Source organism: Emydura macquarii, unplaced genomic scaffold (genome assembly GCF_026122565.2).
Source record: "Emydura macquarii macquarii isolate MOO-44397 ecotype Brisbane River unplaced genomic scaffold, CSIRO-AGI_Emac_v2 contig_75, whole genome shotgun sequence".
NCBI classification, from domain to species: Eukaryota; Metazoa; Chordata; order Testudines; family Chelidae; genus Emydura; species Emydura macquarii.
The window spans coordinates 7,644,917-7,670,696 of record NW_027130212.1 but is presented as its reverse complement, the minus strand read 5'-3'; the positions used below and the strand labels follow the sequence as shown (position 1 = coordinate 7,670,696).

The window sequence follows — 25,780 nt, the reverse complement described above, 5'->3', positions numbered from 1 at the left end:
CTCTACTCAGTGTGTCAGCAAGAACCAAGGACTATCTGGAAAACAATGAATAATTAGACAGTGCAATTCTCAGAGAGAAGGAAGGTATGTAATGAATACAAACTTGGTACCCAAATACACACTCTCCAGCTACCTACCCCATTCTGGTACTTAAATTACAGTCCAGTGATATTTCAAAGGGTGTGACATTAATTAATATATGGAATAAATTAGACAAAGAGAATGTGTACATTTTTAAATTAATTTAATATAATTTAAATTATTTTTTTTAAATTAAAAGTATGAGGGCTTTTTGTTTGTTTGTTTGTTTTTAAGACAGAAATTTCCACAACAGGACAGATGGTACCTGATGGGATTAGGAAAAGGGAGGGAAGAGCCTGGAGAAAGCCTTAAAAAAGAATTAATGAATTTAGATTAAAGTTACAATGGCACTCTTGTGAGCAGTGTAGCAAAACTGGTAAGCCACAGACCTACTGTTTATATTATTGCATAAACAAACAAAAACAACAACATGACAGTGGCTTCTACCAAAATGGCAACATTTAACCACAGTTTAACAATAGTTACCACATTGAGGCATCTGAGATGCCATAGTCAGAGAGGACTCTAACTCTTGATGGTGTGTGTGTGGGGGGGAGGGGAGATGTGACTGCCCCACGTGTTGCCTCTGGCAACTTTCTCACTCGCCCTGTGCCTCCCATACCCGCTCCAAGCCGGCACCACATTGCCCCCACTTCCCTCACGGCTTTTTCCCCGCTTACTTCTCCCATCACCTCCCTGCTGTGGGCACAGCGTGGGCTGGAGTGGGCTCTGGACACCTACTGCTGAGCAGATAACTGCAGCTCTGGCAAGGAAGGGACAGGACTCAGCGGGAACCATAGGTGTCGGTGCCTTTCCCAGGCACATCCCCCTCAGCCACGCTCAGTCCGACTTTCACCCTGGCAGAAATCTGGAGGGGCACATGTCTTGTGTGTGCCGCCACCCATGCATCATCTCTGGCCACAGTTATTTCCATCTTAGATTTTTGGTAAATGCTAATATTTGAACAGTGATATGTGTATGCTGAATTTCTATAATTCTATATTTACAAACTTCAAACTTTGGAAACATTGCCCAATTAAGCCTTGCATACCCCTGTGAAGTCAGTAAGGAAAACATCACTTCAGTCTCTACTGAAATTTAGCTCATTGTGGAGTGGCCCACCACATCTCTAACAGCATAAAAAAATACTACAAGACACTATGGAGCAAGGGATGAAGAAGAATATATCTAGCAGAGATTGCAGAGGGAATTTTGATAGGCAGAAAGTAATTACATGAGTTGGAATTTAATTTTGAAATTAGGCCTAGCATAAGGGGGTCTTATGGGAATTTTAATAACCATAAGTGACCAAAAACAAAGTTTTAGGTCTCATCTGAAAGATAGCTCCTCTAGCAGTACAATAGACCATAGCACCATGCTCACATACTGGTTCAGTGCTGACTCTGAGGGAAGAATGTTGTAGAATCGCTAAAACCACTTCTTGCAGTACATATGTGTTTCTTAAAGCTTTCACATCCAAATACTGACCCAAACAGACTATTTTTAGTTTGTGAACTGTGAGAAGATTACAGCACATTTCATATGGCTGCAAGCAGTAGAGGATAATCTCTGGCCTGACCCTCTGAATGTCTACATGTTATGGCTTTCTGCTAGGTACTTACTAGAACTTTATGAAGAGTATCACATGGAAACTGAGACAGGCAGAGATGGTTGTTTAATTGATTTTGCTTACTTGACTCTACTTGAGTTTTTGCATTCCCCTGTCTACTATCGGGGCCAGGCCTACAACTTCTTATTGATTCAAGTCTTTTCAAGTAAAAACCTAACCTAACAAAAATGTCATCTCCAATTGGTCTACTTTAGTTGACTTATGTTCTCTGCTAGTCTTGTGGTAATCTCTATGCTGTCCTAGCTAGCTGCTTAGCCAGCGTCTTTCATAAGCTCCCTCCTTGTAACCACACAGTGCAGCTCCTAGGTGAGTAATAAGAATGTGTAAAATTATAATGGAACTGAGAAGGCAGAATGAATCTTCTGGTTTTCCAGTTCAACAAAATGTAAAGGGGACTATCAGAGAGGATGGCATGATTGCTGAGAAGGCAAGTGCACTTTTTGCATTCATTTTTATTACGGAAGAGGATACTTCTGTCCCATCAACATTCTTAAGGGAAAAAAGCATGCTTTAGCATTAAAAAAAAGTTGCTAAGGGAAGATTAAAGAGAAACTTGAGAATTGTAAGGGCAGTAAAATCACCAGAACCAAAGAAGGGATCTCAGTGCAGAAATAGCTGAGGTATTGTTAAAGAGAGTTATATATTCTGAAGAAAGTCACCAACATGATGCTTATCTTTAAAAAAAGAAGTAAAAGTGACTTTGGAATAACAGTGCCCTGTGCCTCAGTTTGGTTTGAGAGAAGCTGATGGAGAGAATAATTTAGGACAGAATAACACAGCACTTGGATAAGTATAAAATGATAAGGTCAAATCTCTCTGACTGGGAAATTCTGCTTCTAACTTATTAGAATTCTTGGAAAGGGTTAATAAAATAGAGGATAAATGAGAGAGCCGATAGATATAATTTATTTGGTTTCTCAAAAACCTTTGACAAGATCCCTGACAAGAGAGTATTAAGGAAAAGAAATAACCCTAAGGTAAGAAATAAAATCCTGTTGTGGATTAAAAAGTATCTAAGTGATAAGAAACGAAGAGTTGTAATTAATGGCTGCTTCTCTGAGGGGAGAGAAGTTAAGAGTGGCGTACCCCAGGGATCAGATGCACAGCAGGTAAAGAAAATTTGCAAATGACATAAAACTCTTCACATCTGTAAAGGATAAAGAGGACTGAGAAACGTCACAAGGACTTACCCAAATTGGGAGACTGGGCATTGCAAGTACAGATTACCTTGTAGTATTCTAAAGGAAAGTTTATATACATTGGGAAGAATAGTATAAATTCCATATATATTCTAATTGACTCAGGAATACTAAAATAATGTAGGGAAAAAGAAATAACAGTGACAAAAGCAATCAATCCCCAGAAAGAAACCCATGCAACTTTGTCAATCAGTGTCTAAACTCTAAACAAAGTATTACCTTCAGATGCTTTCCAAACGCTCCACAAATGGCCAATTCTTAGTTTCTGATGGTTGTCCAGTATTTTAGACTAATGAACATATTCTTAAAAAATAGGATTGTTTCACAAAACCTTTCAAATTTCAAAGAATTTTATATTTATCTAATACTATTCAACTAGTTTTGTCCATCATGTTGTCCAGTACAAAAATATTGAACAGTTAGCTAGTTGTATTATAAGAACAAAGTGTTTTTAAAGTTTAATTCCCAAAGTATATATTTATATTTCCCTCTTTGAATTCATATATAAAAATAGAGTTTTATATATTTCTAGCTGCAATCTTACTTTTCTGATAGTGTTGTGCCACTGTCTAAGCAAATGGTCAGTAGCTCAAATTTTCACTCCTGCCTCTCTCCTAGATTGCGTATAAAGGACTTCAAATAAACATGTAAACCACCACCGCCATCACCACCACAACAGAGCTGCATGCACTCCAGCTGCTGCTAGAGCCAGTTCCTACAGTCTTATGTATGAATATGATTGTGTAAAAATTAGTGTAGACTCTGAATGAAACTATAACACAACACAAAACATCCAGAGCATAGTTAACTAATGATGTTTGTTAATCCATTCACATTTCAGTTATTACATAAAATATCACCTTTTCCACAGAACTCCAAAACACTTCCCCAACACACACACATTTTAATTGTAAAATTAAAAATTAAACATCAAGCCTGGAAAAAATGCTATCTTTTTATTTCAGCCAATTCTGAAACCCAAGTTTAACGAAAAATAAATAAGACTTCCCCAACCCCAGAGTAGCCATGGTAACAATCCCTACATTGCAGCTGTTCATCCAGTTACTCCTCTCAAACACTTGGGTGGAATGGATCAAAGAGGGTGTGGGGATTGGATACAGCCTTGGTCCTGTTCCCCAATGCAGTGGCCAGGACGCCTGAGACAGCATGAGAAAGAAAGTAATTTGTATCCATAAAAGGCTGTATTAAGTTACCAACATGAAAAGAGCTCTTCCTAGGGCAGTGCAACTATCACCTCCTCCATTTCACTTTATACAGAGCATTGAACAAAGGCTTATTCTAGACAATAACTAGAAAAATATTGAGCATTCCCCCATTTCTTCCCAACAGGGAAATCACCCAATCCTATATAGTTCAATGAAATCAAATGTCTCCTCCCAAATATCTCCTTTTACAGATTTCAAATGTTGTTAGGTGCCTGGGTTATGAAACATAACAAATATATTTAGTCCCTCCCTACTCGATGCTAGTAACATATTTCTAATCTTAACTTAAAGGGTTAATATTTGAAAATATAGAGGCCTGATCCTGCAAACATTTAAGTTTGATGAAGCGAGTATGCCAATGTTTCAAGTTAAGCATGCACATAAGTGTTTGCAAGATTGGTACCACAGAGAGTTATCTGAGGGTTAAATACCATTATTTATCTTTTTAACAGAACATTTACAAGTAGCTTACGACAGAAGCTTTGTGTTCTTTTCTTTCAACTATTTTAAATAAAGTATCTTTTACTGCCATTTTTGCCATATTTCATTTTGCAAATATAATTTTCTCCCTGTTTCCAATGGAGCTTGAAATTTATTTAGTATTTATTTCAACTTCCTAGTTTGGACACCTGCATCAGAGAGTATGGCTCTGTGAATCTTGTTTATTCATTGTATACCCCTGCAGGTGGCTTTTTCAGAAGCAGAGAACCTAGTAGGTCTTATATAAACAGTGACTATTTTGGAAAAATAATCTGAGTAACAGAGTAATAGATTTTTAATATTAAGAATTTAGAAACCTGTGCCCCGTCTTTGTTGTGTATATCAGTATTAAAGGCAGGTAAATTCTGAGAGCAAATTTGACATTTTGGGCCTTATTCTTATTTATAATAAGGCTCCTGAGCAATGTAAAAGGGCCTCAAAGTGGATGTAAGAGCTATTGTGTGAATCATATCCTATCTCTAATTATAATGTAAGCCTCCAAATTTCATAACATTCAACTCACCCTTGAAGGAGATCTTATAAATAAGAAGAATACTGACAGGGTAAAATTGTGTGTGTGCTTACATGTGTGTTTGGGTAGGGAACAGGATGGGACTCTTCACCTGCCAAAGCACTGAAATAAAAATAATCTCTGCTGTGCTTTACATCAGCATTTAGATCTGTGAACTACCTGTTCTGACCTGTTTAATTAAACTCTCTGCTGGAAATGAATAGCTTTTTCTATCATATACCATCATTCTCAGCTTCACCATGAGATGCATTCACTTTGTAAAGGAGGGTTTTTTAATGGATTCTGTTCCAGTCTCAACCCCCAGACCCACTAATTTACTTCAGACATGTGGTTAAGCGCTTCTTCTTCTGCTTTTAATTTTAAACAAAGATAATTAGAATCAGCGTTTCCTGCCAAAGGTGAAAAAGATCTTGCCATCATTTGAATTATTTTATAAACACGACTAGTTAAACAGGTAGTTTACATTAAGCAGCTGAGTTAGCAATTTTCATGCTAAAAAATACGACAGTACAATTGATTATTATATTTTTTCCTCCCAGCAAAATGCTTTCCTTTGAAGTAAAGGGACAGATGATAGGACATCTGCTATCCCACAAAGAATTTTTTTTTTCAATCTAAGGTGTCTGTTATACCCGTCTGAGAAATGTTAACGTATTTAATACATTGCTGCTAATGAAATGAAAATTGCTTAACTGACACTGTATGCACAGCACAGCTTTTCTAGCAAGCAGTGCCATTTAGAACTATGAGTTGATCATATTGGATTTAACCACTTATTTATGCACTTTGCAACTGTGAACAATAATTTTTGGCTAAACTGAAGCTATATTAAAAACATATTCATGTGCGTGTTTTGTGCCCATCATTCATAGAGCTAGTGATGTTGAGATAGATAACGAATGGCACTTCCATTACAAGAAAACATGGTAGAGGAACCTAAACATCATTTTCTGATATAGGCCTAATTTTCCTTTCACAGCAGTATAAAACAGTAGTAACACCACTAACATACTAGTGGAATCAATGTAGTTACCCTCGTGTAAAACTGGTTGAAGAAAAAAGAATTAGGCTTGGGGGGTTTTTGCTAGCATTTGCAAATCGCGACTGAGAAAGGGGCATGCATGTTAGACCATAGGTGAAATGAGAGTCTATCACTTATGGAAAGTTAAATAATTCTTACTTCCTGACTTCACTAACCAGGGTCTTATGAAAAAAGAGAATACAGTGCACCCCCAAATGGGGCAAACCAGGGACTAGAAGCAAATGAGAAGAGTAAGAATGCTACTGAATAATTAAAATGTTGAAATGTCTATGGAAAAGTATAGATACAGTTGTCACTATTAACAATAATTTATTTGCTGTTAACCGCACTGTGGAATTTGAGATGCCACAGTTTTCTCCAGTCTTGTAAATGAAAATGACTGCGATATTCCAGACATCACTGTTCAGTAACTGTGGGCATGTTCATATCCTGTATACCAATCTGCCAAGTTCCAGCAGCTTTACGGGGATATCTACAGTACTGGAGGGGGACGTGGATTTTTCTTCTGCTGCTTTTCCTTCTTTCACCTCTTAAGCTGTCCATTTCCCTCACGCCCCCACTGGTCCTGCTGGTGATATGGGAAAGTTGCATACATGCAAACTGCTAATCCTTTCCTCTCTGATGGTCTAACCTAATCCTAACTCTGTCAGAAACTGAAGGCCAGAGGAGGGAACCAGAAACTAGTCAGTGCAGGGAGTTCAATTGTCTATTCGGGCCATGTATTTTAGAAGTCAGGACAGCAAACTGGTGAAGAAACAGATTTATCTGAGTAAGTAGCAAGGAAGCAAAAACTGGCAGGAAATTAGGAAATGCTGGTAGCATAATAGTCATACTGCCTCAAATGTTAGATATTCCCCCTTACAGATGGGAATCCTGGCAGACCTGGATAAGAGAAATTACTTGATGGTGGTTTGTAAATTATTTTATGTGAGATCAAAGGTATATAGTACACAGCAGATCCCACATAGATGACTAAGAGAACACTAGGAGGCTGACCAGTTGTTGCCTTGTCCACTGAAACCATATTGCCTGCGACCAAAGACAGATGTCATCCCACCAATATTTATTATTGTGTCACAGGGAGATTTCAGCATTCTGGGCTGCTGCTGGTTTATTCACAGGATCTCAGGTGTGTTCTTGCTGTGTGCATATCACAAACATTTTTGCAAACAGAGACACAAATGACAAGCATTCTAGTATTGCTAAATATATCTCATTTAATTCCCAATTAATTGTTGAGAACTCATTGTCTGCAAGAGCACTGGCTCACACACTGAGGGAAATGGTTGCAACCTATGCATATTCTAAGGCCATTCCAAGGCCACCTGCCTTTGTTCTAACATTCACCTAGTTTATGTAGATCTTACTGTAGTTCCTCATAGTCTTCTCTAGTTTTGAATAATATAAATAATTTTAGGTCATATGTAACTTTTTCCACATCATTCACCCAGTTTTCTAGATCATCAATAAAAATGCTTACCACCACAAGTCCTAGCATGGAACTTCCAGACATTCCATTAACCCTCTGCCATGAGAAAAAAATGACCATTTATTCCTATATTTAGTATTGTGTCTGTAATAATCTGCTGGGGTTCCCAGAATTGTGCGTTACTGTGTTACCCCTGTCAGCTTCAGCAAGTAAGAATTTTGCTATTACTAAGCTGCACAACAGCTCCCTGCTTGGACAACCCCAGCTTGTCCACCTTGCCAGCAAACTCTCCAGGACTCTGCTAGTCCAAACCTTGCCTTTCAAGTAACAAACAGTGAACCCCAACTCCTGAGTTCCCCAGAGGCATCTCCCTGAGATGTCCAGCCACCTTACTGAACACCCACAGAAGTTAAGTTCATTGCTTCTTTAAAGAGACAATAAGCTGCAGCTCATTAATTTAACTGGGGTTTGGCAAACACTCTTATTTCAATCACAGCACCGTATTGGTTTATATTAAAAATAAAACAAGTTTTATTTAACAAAAGAACATATGATTAAGTGATATCAAGTGTAAGGAATAAAGATAGAAAGGTTTACAAACAAACAAAAGTAGAAATATGCTTCTAAGTCTAAAACCTGATTTAACAAATTAGATCCTCTTGTTCAAAGAGGTGTTTCTCACCAACTGTCTTTTCCAGCACGGCTGACCAGACTCCCTGGCCAAAACCACTTCATAGATCTCAAAGGGTTTGGTTCCTTTGTCTCTTCAGGTGAAGGATACCAAAAAGGCTCTCTCTTTTCTGCTTACATCTCCCAAAGTTCATTCACCCTGTTAAAGGCATCAAGAAGGCTTCCTGCTGTTCTTCCCTTCCTGTTAACTTCCCATCCCCTTGCTCAATCAGACAGATGTAAATGGAGCTTCCATTGTTTTGATTTCATAATTTTAATTTACATTGGAGGCAGGTAGACACTTAACTTTCCTCCTGTCTGGGAGAAAACCTGTTTCTGTGTTTGGTCATAGATTTTAAAGCATAACATCAGTGAGTAGCCATAATTCTTCATTAGTGCAACGGTTCTCAAACTTCATTGCACTGAGACCCCCTTCTGACAACAAAAATTACTACACGACTCTGGGAAATGAGACCAAAACCCAAGCCTGAAACTCTGCCACCTGCGCAGAGAGCTCAAAGCCCGAGGGCTTCAACCTCAGGCAGGGGGATGTAACCTGATTCTCACTGCCCAGGGCTGAAGCCAAAACCTGAGCCCTGCGCTGAGGGTTGAAGACCTTGGGCTTTTGCTTCAGCTCTGGGTCCCATCAAGTCTAATGTCAGCCCTGGTGACCCCATTAAAACTGGGTCACAACCCACTTTGTGGTCCCGACCCACAGGTGAGAACCACTGATATATAATACATATATTTCACAGTGATATCAATCACCAGTGTGTCTCAGGCTTTCATAAAAGATTTTACTCAATCTAATTTGTAATGCAGTAATATTGTATTCAATCAGTTGATTCAATTACTTATTGTCTGAGGTTCAGACCCCTGGTCTCTATAGCCCAGGAAACCTTTGAAAGGTATTTTTCTGAAGTGTATCCCCAGATACAGTTTATCTCTGCTAGGATGTAGATGCCACACTGTTGTCTCTCATGCTTTATAATTTTGTTTATCTTATATGTAAAAGTACACTTTCATTGTCGTTGTCTGATGACCAGGCTGGTCAGACAAGCAAATACATTTGTCTAAAAATAGCGTTGCAAACTGGTCTTATGCATTGCTTACCAAACACATTTTAAGAACAGAATTCTAGCACATATTTATGAGTTTTTGTACATACCCTGTACATGCACCACACAATGATTTCCAGGACAAGTAAGTTACCCGTTTGTATATTATACCTTACATAACACCTTCTGGATACAGTCTATGGCAAGTGTGTCAGGTATAGTGAGTAGGTCAGGCCTGACAAGAATTGCTGACACACAGAACAGTGAACCACCCATGGGCCTTCGTGTCACAGTATCTCAGCCAGTTTGGAAGCCATGATAGAACTTTACCTATCAACTACGACTACTTTGTTTCTTTGCAAGCCTTTCGCAAGGAGCTTTGCAAAAGACTTATTGCAAATCCATTTAAATGTCAAATTCAGTAGTTTGCTGACATGCACAAAGAATTCTAGTAGATTAGGGGCAGGATTTTCCTTAAGAGAAGCCATGATGATTTGTCCTTAGATCCATGGTCATTTAGGTGGTCGGTAATCTTATATTTAGTTATCATTTCAACCAATCATATCAACCAATTTTCTTGGTACTGGAACCAAGGTTTACTGGTCTATAATTCCTAGCATTGCCCCTAGTGCACAGATTAAAAATAGGCACAATAACCGCTACTCTTTAGCTCTCAAGTATAGTAACTAATTTTAATGAAAGATTGCACATTTTTGTTAGCACATACCCCAGGCTCCCTTGCCAAGACACCTTTCCAGCCAGTGTTGCCCTCTTTGTTAGTTCTGTAATTCAGCTCCTGCTTTCCACCACCCCAACCTTATCTCCAGAGGAGTTTCAACCTGGAGCTTGTCTCTGGAATTAATCCAGCAGAAGCTGGCACAAACACAGACTAAATTATTAAAAAAATGATAACGATAACATAACTAGAAAGCAGTTTATTTCTAATATCTCCAACTAGAGTCCACCTTTACATTCCATGCAAGAAGGTAATACACCTATTGGCTAGGATAATGCTTACTATATTCCTGAATCAGTAACATTGCCCCCAGGCCAGTAAGGCATAAAAACAACACTCTTTTTGTTTCAGTTTCATTGAAATTAAAAAGAAAAAAAAAACAATCAGCATATGAAAACATTTCACTGAAGATAAGCACTTTAATAATGGAACAGTTCCTTGAGATTCCCAGCATAAACTGCACATCTCCCATCTGCAAAAGAAAATTAAAGAAAGAAAAAAACTACGGCGAGCAGATTCTGGAATCCTGGCAAACAAGTTCCTCCAGATTTTCACTCACTCCATCATGCCAACTGAGTTTATCAAAAAGATTGTGGCTGCTATCATCAATGCATGTTCTTTTACAGTCTGATACTAAAGCAGGAATGCATGAATCTGACACAGCATCAGTCAGCTTAGCAAGGTATTGGGAAAGGGTGGGCTTTTTATACGAATGATTTCTCTGAGCTAAGGTAAAAAGAAAAACATAATTGCAGTGTGATTCTGCATACAGAAGGACAGAGGGCAAAGAAAGACTGTCATATTGTTTATATGGAAAACAGTGTATAAGTAACGCAGCAAGGAAAAGGAGACAAAAGGAAAACAGTGTGTTTTCCAGATCTTTTACTTGCTACATAAAGATGAATTAACAAAGACTTTTGTAAAATATATATATACATTCAGAAAAAGAAAATACTTTTTCTTAGACTCCTGAATAAAATCAAAGGTAGTATCAATTTATTATATATATACATGTCCTCTATCAAACAATTGCATGTTCAACCCAAAGCCCATTGAAATCAATGGAAAGATTCCCATCGACTTTATTGGTATTGGATCAGGCCCAAAATCCTTACCCTTCTTGAAAAATTATCTTCATGGTCTAATAAATCTTCTTCATCCTTAACTATTAAGGGAAAGAAAGTCCATTAGAGCAAACTGGTGTAGGTCCAATAAAGTTAATAGAGTTCTGCCAATTTACAGCAGCTTAAGTTATGGCCCATGATTCTATAATACAAAGTATTCCATCCCTAATTTATATAATTTGATGCTTTCAATCCTGAGTTCATAATTCTGTGTTTCCATTTAAACAGTTGGTACATTACAAACAACGAAAATAAAGCCAGGAGCATTTCCTATATTCTCCAGCACTACTTTAGATGTTTGTGATGTTGTAAACTGTTGTAGGGAAAACCTGGAATCTTGAACTCTAGTCTTAGCAGTGTAGAACTTCTGTACACATCACCAATGCAGTGTTCTCATGGGTTAAATGGAGTAGGAACAGCTTTGTTGTATCGGATCTTCATTTAGGATGCTAGCACTGTAGTTCTTCTACTATAGTTATTTTATCTATGACACTAATGCTGACTGCAAGCCAGGGTGGATAAAAATTAATTATTTTTTTAAATGAATTTTTCTCAATTAAATTTGATGTTTTTTATTTTGTTATTGAAATTATAATAAGTGTTTCTTTTTAAAAATAAACTTGTTTAAAATGAAATCTGAATTTAACACAAAATATGTTAAGGCCTAAACTTACAATAACCTCTTAAAACATTTAAATAAAACGAATATGTCGAATCCAGGAGCTTCTATCAAAAGCTTTGGAGCTAAAGGCTGCTTTCTATATAGTGAAAGAATCAGGAGAAAAACATCTAACTTTTGAGGTCAAGCTATGTAAATATGGCACAATAGTTCATGTTCGGTATTACAGGCTTGATCCTGTGGGGAACTTGGTGGCTGTGCTACTTGGTGCAAGAGACTGGCTAAGTCAGCAAAGGCATTGGGACCTGACCTCTGACTCCAAGAGACACCATCATGTATCTCATTTGAACTATCCACTGAGCCCACCAGGGTGGTCTCATACTTCTAAATTTATAGCGTCTTCCTACCTGAGCGCCAATTGGCTCAGTTCTCAAATTATGAATATTTATGACTCCACCTACCATGGAAACTTACTCTCCATCTCATGGAAAAACACTGAAGTTTATGTATCCAAAATCTTTATGGTTGTTTTGTTTCAAAAAGATATATTTTAGAGGTTGTTTTGTGTATTTAATTAAATTGCAGCTACCATACTAATACAGCTTGAGATAAATCATGAAAGTTAATTGTCTAGTAAAGTTAATTATCTAGTAAATAAGTAATATATTATACACCAGTTTCTAAAATACTAAAAATGTAGAATTAATAAGAAGCTGAAAATATTAACCTATATAATTGCTTAGATAAATGTATATAGCTCTAGTGTACCCTTCTAGGTAGCAAAAATATGTACCAAATCTAGTGGAAAGGCTCTATTTAGTTGTAAATCAACAAGTTTTAATGGTTATACCAATGAGAATGTACCTTTCTTTAGAAAACAACTGAAGTACAAATGGAAAAGGTGATTAAAATCAATTATTTTAATTGAGGGTTTCCACATAGGGATTCAAATCAGGATTTAAATCATCTTGATTTAAATCATCCTGCTGGAAGTATATAGCCATGAAACAAACTATGCTACAGCAGATAATAGGATGAGGAACTGATTTTAAAAACCAGTATCCTGTGCTTAACTGGGAAATCTGCTTAAACGGGATGTCTCCCAGGGAACTAATTTAAACCCAATGATACTTAATAGCTATGATTGGTACTTAGTAAGTATGGTAATTATGTTTAATGGCAATGCCTTAAGGCAATTGAGTGGCACTTAGGTCTTTTGTGTGTCTCATTTTCAGGGTACTTCTCTCCATTTTCTCCTCTAACAGCTTTCTTACCCTCCATAACTACCATAAATGTGGAAAATTTATATGCCACCACCTGTTCTTAGTTTGCGCCTTCTGTGCCAAGTACAGGACCGCCATACCAAGTGTATCAGCACTGCCCCGATCCTATTACTGGGCCAGCAGCCATCCCTATCTCAGTAAAAGAGCACCTTCTCCCAACTCCATGTCTATTAATGTAGGAATTGATCCTGCCATACACAAAAGTCAGTGAGTTTTGCCTTTGACTTTGGCAGAAGAAGAATCAGAAACATAGCAGGGTCAACAGCTCCCTAGGCAGCAGCGTTACCACGGAAGTTGTAAGCAGCAGTTCCTTTTTAATAGAAGGCTGTGGAGAGGTTGAAAGACCATCCAATAGGGCACCCCACTTCTTTATTCCTTTAAAAATATATTTATTTCTAATGTTTGAGTTTACATATATATTCTGTGAGGACGAATTTCATCAGCTCAAAGAAAGTGACCAAAAAGCTCCTGGACTGTTTCACTACAAAAACAGTACATAGTCTAGTCTTGTATTAGCCTCCTGACTTGAATTAACTTCAAGCTTAGTGATTTGGAATCTCTCTCTTTTTCTTTCTATTTTTTTAAATAATCCTATGCAGTTCACTCTTAAAACCCGTTCTAAAACTTTTTCTGCTGGGACTCCCTTTGCAAATAATGCAGACTGTGACGCACCCCCCAAAAAAACTGATGACCTCCCCCCATTGCCAATGCACCCTTACTGGCATGCACGGGGGCTGACAGCTCATGACTCCCCACCAATAACCTCGTGACCCCCTGAGGGGTCATGAGCCCAGGTTGAGAACCCCTGATTAAAACCATTTCCAGTACAAGACTGAAGCAGTGGGGATGGGGAATCTTTAAATTCATTTTAGGCTCAGAAACTTTTCTTGTTCTTACAAAAAGAAGAGTGCGCTCACCAGGAAGATTGTCTCAAGGTCTCAAAGGTCTTGAAAAATCCCTTATAATGAAGGGGTGATTAGGTAACTAGAGCTCATTTTTCTCTCTAAAGTCTTAATTTGACCGACTGTAGACATCCGCCATTTTTCACACGGATAATTTTGTTTAAATACATTGAAATGTTGGAAGCTAAGCCCCTGGATGCTATATAAAACACATGATCATAGGGCATAAGTAACTGAAATGTAGTACATCAAAGAAACTGCAGTACTGTTGATACCAAAACCCATCACCCAGTGAATGACATGGTTTTAGGAAGCTTTCCCAGTGAGCTGTGATGGACACATGACTAAATTTTAATGAGAGATGTAGGCCCTTGATTCAGTTACATTAAAGATATCATTTTTAATGTAATTTTTATAGTTTTGAACATATTTCTTTGTAACCCCAAACCTCCTTAAAACAAAAAAACAAACAAAAAAACCAAAAAAAACCCCAAACCCCCCAAACCTTTGAGTAACAGTAATCCTACAGTTCCATTTACAAACAGCACTCTGAACCTACTATGAGGAAAACAAAAACTTTCCAGTTGACAAAGTTATTCTATTCTCACTGTATATTTTTATAATTACGGTATATGCCAACATATATTAGTTACTGCAACAGCCACCTAAAACACTTGGCAAGCAGCACATGCAATTATTACATTATACTTAAAAGACAGGCTGAAAATGTAGGGGTCTATCCTGCTAATTGCCTTCAATTCCCATTGGCTCTAGCACCTCACAGGATTAGATTCTAAATGCATCTACCTTCTCTCCCAGTCTCTGCATTCTATTACTCCTGTGCGCTCTGCACCAAATTTCCTTTTGGTATAGATCTTGTGCTTCTCATAGTCATTAAAGTACAGAAGTTGCATTCCTAACAGTTTCAATCTTCCTGATCCAAGACTCAGACTATTTAATTTAAAGGGATTTAAATTGTAGCACATCTCATGTTAATCCCTGAGGTTTTTGTCTCACCACTAGTCTGTTCATTGTGCTCCCACTAAAATCAATGTGAGTTTTGTTTAAAAAAAAAAAAAAAGTAGGTTAAGCATTTTCATATTGGTCTTTAATTTCTTTTGGTTACATCCAAACGATACTTCTAAGTAGGATCATTCTATCAGTAGGATGCATTATTTTTGGATGGTAATTAATGAGCATGGTTAATCAGCTTCATTCAGACAGCTCATAAAATTAGTAAATTAAATAATAAGTAAATTTGTAATAGAAAGTGAGAACCTGAGACATGAGTCTTAGTATTATAGGCTAGGTATGAGGCCAGAGGCCTGAGCTAAAGTAATAGTCAAACTCTATAAAGCTAAGTTAGCAGAAGTCAGGCCGTGAACCTGTGTCCAAGTTCACAGAAACTGGCAAGAACAGAGCTGGTATTACAAAAAACACATATTCCTAAAGAAGTGTTAGGCACAGAACACTCAGCAAGCACATTCCAGAAAGATGATAACAGAACATCACGATACCATGAATGGCACAAGCTCAACCCCCAAAGATAACGAGGACACAGTGACCCCTCTTAAAGCTAAGGTCAGGATGACAATATAACAGATAGAGATGTTTTGGTCAAACCATCCCGTACAAGGTAAAGGGTGGTATCCTACCATGTCAGAAGGTGGCAACTACACACGTCACAGAGGCAATATATAATTTGTTTGTATTGGTGTATAAAAGAGAGTCTCAAAGTGAGTTTCTTGGTCCAGCCAAGGGGGAAATGGAAACTCCTGCAGTTTATTGAGCTGGTTCATTGTGTTAGTGGTCCTATAATAGCAGAGGTAGAAAGAAAATCCAGATATTCCCACTCCTAGCTTTTTGCTCTGGCATCTAGATGGCTCTCTCTCCATTACAATCCATACACACACAATGCAGGCCAGAATTTGTGACTCTTACTCACAGTGAGTAGCACCTTACTTGCAAGCTGTTCCATTGATTTCAGTGGGACTACAAGCAGAGTAAGGCACTACTTAACTTAAGAGTGAGACCATCAACTCAAATCAAATTTGAGGATGCTTAGAAAAGTTATTTGAATCTGAGGAATCTCTACCACCATTTTCTTCTTTCACTGGTACATGCATTATGTCCACACCTACAGTCTCCTGGGTCATAGCAAAGGTAATAGAAAATCCAAATGCAAACCATGGGATTTTGGACAAATTTGGCTGATGGTAAAATAATCTGAATTTCAAATATAAGACTTTTTTTTTCTGGTCTGTCATAGAAAATGGTATCAGTCCTCATGCCTGTTATCAGCGTACATAGAATGTTTCTATAGAAACCAAAAGAGCAGTCTCCAACCGAGGACAGTGCTGAGAAACCGCTGAGATTGATGCAAAATAGCAGGCGGAACTCCCTTTAAAAACTATACTTATTGATCCTGCCTCTCTACATCCTCTGCTATTAGTGCCATATTAGCTATCCATGGGAGATGGGATGAGGACACAGTCTGGACCTTGACAGAGTAAGTCATCCAAATGACCACTTACTAAATAACATACTGTTGGAAAAGTATACTAAGTACTGAAAAATACTAAGTGAGGCATATAAGGCATGGTTGAATTATTGTAAATATATCTGAAATGAGTGCCTTGAGTATGTTTGCTGAAAACAAGATATTGGATACAGATGATTATTATAGATGGTTCTTATAGAGAGAGTTTTATCCCCTTAGTACTGCCTAGGTCAATAATACTAGACTAGGGGCCAAATACAACTCCCACTGAAGTCAGTGAGAGCCTTTCCATTGACCTCAATGGGAATTTGATCAGGTATCAAAGGCCTGATTCTGACTGGTGCTCCCAACTTCAGCATAAATTGCATTTCTTCAGCATACATCAAGACAAGCCCTGCTGGCTGGTCACATGATTGTTCTGAGACGCTGTAGAACACATTCTAGGGATAAACAAGTAAGTAGAGTTATCTCCTACTCCTTTTAAATATATGCAGATTCCTTCACAGTTCCCTGTGCATACACAAATTTTACCCAAGATATGCACCAAGGTAGATAGGGAAGATGTGCTATTTGGCATCAGTTTTTTCTTTCAAATGAAAAGGGTTGTACTGAGCACAAAAATAGGGGAACATATCACCAGATCATCAGCTGCTACAAATCAACATAGCTTCATTCTGACCCAATAATTTTATTTCTGTTCCTATTTGCTGAATCCTGATTTTTGTCTAACTCATGTCTAGCTGTGGAAAGATCAATGCTGTTGACACAGACACTGCCATTATCAAAAACTGTAATAGAAATCAGTGCTAAGCATTCAAAATGGAAAACACATGGTATGTTGCTGAAGTATGTATAATAAACTGATGGGAGGCATCAATCACCAGTTAGCAAGCTTTGCCAAAAATTAGAAGAGGGAAGGAATTCTATACGTTTCTTAAAATGGTCATAAAATTATTCCCACTAACTGTCCAACAACTGGAAACAATAGTAAAGGAACTTGCATATTTGTTTTATTTTAAGAACAACTCCTTGGCACACTGTCCAATGCATTTGAAAGCAAGAGCTCCAAAACTGCAATGGTTTTAACAGCTCTATCCTTCAGGGTTGGAATTCTACATTCTGCGTAGTAAATGCAGCATCATGCACAAAGGCTTACTTCAGTCAGTCTTGAAAAAATATCACAACAAATCAAGGAAAGTTAATGACATCTGATTGTCTTGTTTACACACTCTCATTTCCCAAAACCATTTTGCTCCATTTACTACACTTTGTCACTATGAGTATGTTTTGGGGATTTCAAATGGCCTCTTTCTGTTCTAACAGATGTCAAAGAAGAGGTACATTGGTTTTAATGCCTATTTTGGGGCATATGGGAATAGCTTTTTCTGTGTAAAAAGTCTGCTGCAATCACGCAGCAGGATCTCTCTCTATTCTCCTCCATATTTATATCCCACTAAATTTACTGAAATTTATGTAGTTGTTGTTTACTAGTGCACTGACATTGATGTGTGAGGTTGCTCACGCACACCATTATTATAACAACAGTCAAATTACAAGAGTGAATTCACCACACCTTCATAACACCAGGCAATGAGCTTGATCTAGTCAACAAACACAACTTGTACATAATAAATAAGACACAGACTAGAAACAAATACTTGACTTCCTTCGTTTGAAACAAATAAAAGGAAACATCATTGAAGAAAAAAGTTCTTCAGCTTCCATTAGTAAAGCCCACCAACCAAAAATAGGTTACAGTTGGAACAGACAAAGATTTTAAAGTGGTTAAACAATTACATGATTTTGGAGGCATATTTTCCAAAACCGTTTACATGCAATTGCATAAGTATATATTGCATGTCATTGTCATAATCATGCGTACAATTGTGTGTGTCTAACTGGACATTTTAATGCACAAAAATGCCTGATTTGCATGTTCAGTAATGATAACTGCATATATAAATTAGATACACAAATTGTGGATGCATTTTTGCATGCCAAAACATGTATGCACAAATTCAAAGAACTGGACCTTGGAATCTTTCCATTATTTTTGCCTCAAAAGTGAGAAACTTAGTTAAACTACCAATGCATGCACCAATTTTTGCCTTCAGATAGAAGAGCAAAAGTCACATTAAATGAAATAAGTGTGTGCAGTGCATACAAGGGATAAATTTGGCTCCAGTTAAGGTTCTTAATGTCATCTAGAATAAATTGCTTCTCCCACTCACAGTCCTTGAATACAAAGAAAGCTTTAAGCCATAGAAAATCAAACATGCAGTCAGCCATGTCTATGTCATCACATTTTCCTTTTTTTTTTTTTTGGCTTTGGCTATCACTATTTTTGTCTTCTTAAGTGATTCCTAGGCAATTAAATGGTACTGAAAAGTACCTAGTGTCCTAATGTATGATACTATTAACATCAGTCAGAGAGACAAAAAGAATCAATACAAATTTTGCTCACAATTAGCAAATAATTCAATGATCTCTTTTTGGTACTCCAGACAGGAGGACTGTGGTATCTATGAGTTCAACTGAAGATCTTTTGGATCTATTTCAACAAAGAGCTTATCTCACAAACTTGATGAGTAACGACATAGCTCTAAATGAGCCAATGCCTTTGGGTAATTGAGTTACAGACCCAATTACTATATGTCATACTTCGTAATTATATAACCTATACAGTATATATGGCCTACTCTTAATATGGGTTTGTCTGTGTTATATTATCTAAAAAATGTCCTGATTGTGCAGTTCTATGTATTCCTTGGCAACATACTTCCAATATATAATAAAACTGGTATCTGGTGATCTAAGCACAGGAAGGAGAGGGAGAAACTCCCTCTGTGGCTTTGAGAAGTCATGTAACAAACATCTTGCTCAGTTTTGCCTTCTGTAAAACTGGGACAATGCTATTTACCTATTTCACAGTGTTTTGTGAGCATTAGTCAGTGCTCCTAAAAGGCTTTCAAGAAGTAGGCTGGAATTATCCAAACTGCTTACAGGAGTTAGACACCCAGTTGCCAATAGGAGTTGGGCACTGAGCTCCATTAGGCTACTTTGGAAATCTCAGCTATAAAGTTCTAAGTACTGTTATAAGTATAAAAAAAAAAAAATTGGATTGCAGGTTACTATTTTTTTGGGGGGGGGGGGTAATATTCTCTGAGAAATACTGGCATAAAAAGTTATTTTTCCTTTGGAAGCTACCATTTCATCTGTGGTATTTGTTATGCCACTCATATCTGTACTGTACTCCTCTTTCCTTTAATATGAGATTATTCTGTGCCTTTTATAATCTTCTAGTAAGTCAAGGTTGAATCAAAGCCATTATGACTGCTAAAGTGCATATATAAAATTATGGCAATAAGTGTTAACCTTGCTTTGTAGGTTCACTTATACTTTTCAATTAAAAGCCATCTTTAGTATTGAAGCACAGTAGTTTATAGTTTTTAGTCAAAAGTCACCTTTAGTATTTAGGTAAAGCTTATGTCATGATAATTCACATATGCACTTTTAAGATATTCTTCTCCATAACAATGGCTGTAATATAGGCAGGAAGTACGGTTGATCAGAAATAGCACAAGTGGAGCCAGTACTGACTTGCCATTATTTAATTATTGTTTGCTTTCTTGTAATGGCAAAGGTAAATATGTCCTATCCCATCCAGGACTGATAATAGTCAAATTATTAGGAAACATCTGTAATTCACGTAAAAGCTAGAAGTGGTTGTTAGTAATATAGCTGGATTATCATAACATAACTTGTGCAACATACTGTTTTTAAGTGTTGGAAATGGGCTAGAAAAAGTCAGGATAGCATTAACAAGAGTAAGTACCAATTTCTGTTAATTTCAATCACAGGTGAGAATTCTGGATCCCACTGGTAAAATGTGAGCTGGATAAATGAAAGGCACTACATACACCTATTGGCCTTTAGGAAAGATGCTTTCTGTACTGCAGTCACTAGTCCATACAAAACAAGTGGGCTAAATCTTGAAGTCCTTAATTAATCCATGTGCAAGCAAAACTTTGAAGGCCCTGATCCCACAAAGACTTATGCACATGCTTTTTACTCATTTTCAGTAGTCCTATTGAAGTAAATAGACACACTTGCACATGCATAAGTCTTTGCAGGATGAGGAGTCAAAATTTCAGTGGAAATGTAGGCCTTGAGGACTTAGCTTAGTAATTGTAGCCCTTTTCCATCTCCGGTTTTCATTGATTTCACCACAGAAATTAATTGTTACAATTCTACTCTTTGGATTAAATGTAGCTGTCTTAAATCAGGATTTTCAGTACAAATATAGACCACTTTTTGCTTTTAATGCAACATACACCAATATAATGTTAGTTTCAATTAAATGAACATCCTGAATCATGATTACTCAGTGAAAGAACTTCCTGAGAAGCATCAACATGGAGAAGCAACCTGCACTGTGATGACGGAGAACAGAAATAGTGAAAATGATTAGGCACAAAAATAAGATACTGTGTGTCTAATACAACAAAGTGATGTCTCACGTACCTTATGAAGGTGCAACATTTACAACGTCACCCTCATATTAGAGTATAACAGGAAAAAAATGACCTCTTCAGTATTAATGCTCCCAGCTCTTCTATTACAATGGCCTTGACAAAAACCTATTTATTTTCTTCAAATAATTGTTCTTAGGTGGTTGTTAGACACAACAAAAGCTTGATTTTATGGACCCATGCTTGATTAGACTGTATTGATAAGATAATGCAAGCACAATGTTGCATGTTTGTCTCTCTAATGCTAAGGTTGCACATCTTCTTCACAGAGAAGGGTTCCTGATTTAATTTGCATTGTAGAGATTTTGAATCCCACGATTGTAGAAGTTGGAAACGATGCCAAAAATTATAGCGTTTTCTTAATTATGCATCCAGGGAATGTGATATTTAGAACAATAACTTAATTATAAAATTACAACAAAACAAATATTGTAATACAATTGTGCAGATTATAATAATTCTTCAGACACAAAAATTCTCAATTATCATTTAATTTAAAAAAAAAAAGAAAACTATTTCAACCATTTCAGCTCTTTATCTGTTCAGTTTTTTCCTAGTAATTTTGAAACTATGTACGAAAACAAATCCTACAAAATTGAAAACAAGGAGCTTCTAAACTTAGTGGTTATACATCTATTATTAATCTTACTGAATGCATTACTTCAAACGCAGGGGCCAATAGTTACCTAGAAAGAAGTCAGTGTTTTCAGAGCTATCTTTACACACCCATGGCATTATGTACAATTCCAGACGCATGTTTTAGGCAATAGTTTAGAAAATGGGAGCCTACAGTTAAGTTATTAACTCCATATTTAGATACCTATGTAAGTGGCAGGATTCCAAAATTGCTGAGCACACAGCAACTCTCCAAAAACTCAATAGTGCTGCTCTGTGTTCAGCACTTTTGAAAACTTAGGCCACTTATCAAAATAATTTTAGGCACCCATTTTTTAAAATCTTGCACCAGTACTCAGATTCCCCACCTCCACCCTCCATAAAGATCTGGTGGGGATTGGGTGAAGAGTGATAAGTGAAAATGAAAATGATATTGATGCCATTGCTTGAGTTTATATTAAACATTCTGACTACTTAACTGAGATAAATCATGCCATTAAAAAGAAAAGAATTAACAAACTTGCTTGTAAGATGTTTTTGTTTTTATTTTGTCTGCAACATTTTCCCTTTTTAAGCAATCCATAATTTTTTAATGCATAGATTCAGATTTTGCATTCCATGTAATTTAAAAAAAGAATCCATGCCATGTATACATAAAATAAATTGGTTATATAATTTCCCTCTGTAAAATGCCATCTAAATGTATTTTAGAAAAGGACCAGAAGGTGAACTCTCCGATAAGCAGTAGACTTTCATTGTGAAGACTAAAATAGTTACAATCCCTTAAACTGTGGTTCTGTTGTGAAAAATGACAAGGTAAAAATGATACCATTCTGTGCAAGAAATAAGCCCCATGTATTACGTATGGAGTGGTGTCTGCTTGCTGTTATAACCTTACAGACAAAAATAAGTTTTGCTACTATTACAGCAGAGCCTGCAAATGGCACCCTATTCAGACTCATAAACCCACAAGATTGTTAGTAACATTTCAACTGCAGGGTCAAATTACATATTCCAGCTTCAAGTCTCTCATGGATTTTCAATGGCTTTTGTATCAGGCCCTTCCAGTTTGGTTTATTCCTGTTCCCTAATCAAAATACCAAGAATGATAGGGACATGGATTACACACAGTTTTTAGAACCAATTTAACTATTTCATTTAGGGGTATGATTTTTCTGTCAAAATAATTACACTAGCACAACCCATAGTGTGGACACAGCTACATCAGTGTAAAGATGCCTTTCTACTGGTATAGTTTATTTCTTATGGGCAGGGGAATAAGTTCTACTAGTTTAAAGCACATTTATACTGATAAAACTACATCTAGGAAAGATTGTTCTGTTTTCACGGTACTGGTTTAGCTGAAGCAGTACAAGTTGTTGTGTGTATACAAGCCCCTGTGTTTGAGAGGCAAGGCAGTAGTAGCTACAGAACTTGTCTTGCTAGCAAGCGAAAAGGCCCAGTTTTTTTCTCTCTCCCTGTATCATATTTATTATCTAACACATTCAGCTACTTTCTGAATTAGATAAAGCTCGGTGATAGTTACTATGATTACACAAGCCTGGATTCTTGAAATTCTACAAATAGAGTTACTTGCCTATTAATGATTTATAATTTGCCAGTATTTAAGTAAATGGCTCTTGGGTGGTTTGTAAATAGGGTGGCAGATTCTTTTAATCCATACAAACACAAAGAGACTAAGATAGCAGTAAGACTTATAATTTAATGTCACTGAAAGTGTGTGTTTCTCTTTCTCCAAAAACACTTACAGTCAAAATTCTTCACTAGAATAACTTCCTTCAAATCAATAGAGTTATGCCAACAGAAAAATTGAGTCTTTATTCATTTATTTAAATGGCTAAGTTCTACATGGCTTTTATGAAGTCTGAGGAGTTTATTCACAATTTTTAACTCAAATGTAGCAGGCTGAATTTTGAGTTTGACTGTCCCCACAACACCTAACCCACCAGCTTCCGAGGGAAGGGAGTAGAGCCAACTCCACCGGCTGTTGGGGAGCCAGCTCCTCCAGCAGCCAAATTTTTATTTCTGTGCATGCTCCTGACCTAACTCTACCTCTTACAATAAAATAAAATTAAAAAGTCTCCTACTATTTTAATTTTCTTTGATCCAATGTTTAAAAATGCCGAGCAGCCATCCAAATCTCCTACTCAAATCAAAGGAGATTCTGGGTACTCCACAGCTTTGAAAATCAGGATATAAATATTATTATTGACTATTCGTATTACTGTAGTGCCTGCACATTTGTTAGCATAAAGGAGCAAGACAAAATTAAAGCAGAATAAAATATTTGGATTTATTTGAGCAGGTGTTATACATTGATAAAAGGCCTGATTCTGAAAACAGCTGAATACTACCCTCAGCTTCCCACTGACGTTGACCCCACTCACATACATGCTCAACATTTGGCACATACTTAACCATCTTGCTGTACTGGCGCCTTTAATGAGAGTTGAGGGTACTCAGCACTCCCTGCAAGTGTTCAGTTCAGTGCAGGATCAGACTCTAAATGCCTATCAGAATAAGTAGATTCTGTGCACTCGGTAGGCTGAGTTCATTCAAGAAGTATCTTTACAGTCAACAGTCCTGGAGTTACATCCAGGATGAATTTGATTCACTACTTAGGGCTAGTCTACACTTAAAACTTACAGTGGTACAGCTGTGCCGTTTTAAGAGCCACAGAGTTCTCTCCCACTGACAAAATAAAACCACCTCAATGAGAGGTGGTAGCTATGTTGGCAGGAAAGCATCTCCTGCCGACATAGAGCTGTCCACACAAGCGCTTATCCTGACAAAATTTATGTCACTGGGGGGGGGGGGGAGTGGATTTACACCCTTGAGTGACAAAAGTTTGGCTGGCAAATAGTAACTGGGACTTTTATTCTGTAATTGGCTGTACTGCTTTGAGGTGGAGATTTAGGATGATTGTTACACTTCACATAGTGAGAGTTATACTTACTATTTTAAAGTGTAGCAATAAATAGCCTTTATAAAGGAAAGTTCAGAGTCAATTGTTTAGTCACGCTATAGCCAGAACATTTACTGGCATTATATGTGCTGTTCTGTAGACATGTGCTTTGTATTATTGTGTTCAACCAGGAAGAGTGCTGAGCATTCCTGCGATGTGATGAGCGCCCTCGACTCCTAATGAAGTCAATGGTGGTTGCTGGCACACAGCACCTTGCAGGATTAAACCGGTTGTGAATAATGCGGCTAGAGACGGCAACAAAATGAAAGCAAATATTACAAAATAAAAAACAGTGAGATTTTGGCCACAGTATTTTCAGGTTGATGAACACTTCCCAGTAACTGTAGAATGTTGAAAATTTAATGTGTTTAACTCTTGAGTATAAATACAGACCCCCCTGTGTGACAGATTTTGAAATGATCATTTCAGACAATGTGTACCTCCAATGAAAGCATTATTTGGGATATTTCCAACCTGATTAATAAGATAATGTTCATAAAGGAGAAAAATGAAAGGATGTTTCTTGCCTAGCTCAACACAGAGAATATTGTACATACAAATGGTACAGAATTAATCATACCAAAAATTTAAATTCACTTTTTATGCCAAACACAGGTAGAATACATCAAGAAAAGACAGAATATGCAGTATGCTTGACTTTGCATAGCCAATGAACTTCAAGGTTGACTGACACCTCCTGTGGATACAGGTCATTTCAGCTTCTTCCTTCCCTGCTTCCCTCCAGGCTTTTTTCTTAAACTCTTTTGCAGGTTTTTGAGTACAAAAAGTCAGGGAAGAGTTGATTTGCCAGACATTTTCCAACAGAGATTCAATGAAAAACACTAAATAAAAACATTTGTTCGGTTGTAAGGACTATTCTATTATTTCCTTTTTTTTTTAAAAAAAAAGGAGAGGTTAATAATCATTTTCAAGCTGTGTTACTTTCAACGCACATGCATTTTGCACCACATATGCACTCATTTAAACTGTTTTTTAAATAAACGACATTGTCTTTGTTTGTAGTTGCTATCCTCACAGAAAACATGTTTTTCTTAATACTTAAACATTCCCTTTACATTGTCTCAAAAGATCCCATCTGACCATCTTTAGAATGCCTTTGAGATTTAAGGCCTTTAT

General features: G+C 37.1%; 1 protein-coding gene across 1 annotated transcript in view; it reads right to left on the bottom strand.

Annotated features, from left to right (window-relative positions):
• Positions 1–25,780, bottom strand: part of ROBO2 (roundabout guidance receptor 2) — a 583,446-nt gene that overhangs the window by 218,448 nt on the left and 339,218 nt on the right. The window lies entirely within an intron of this gene.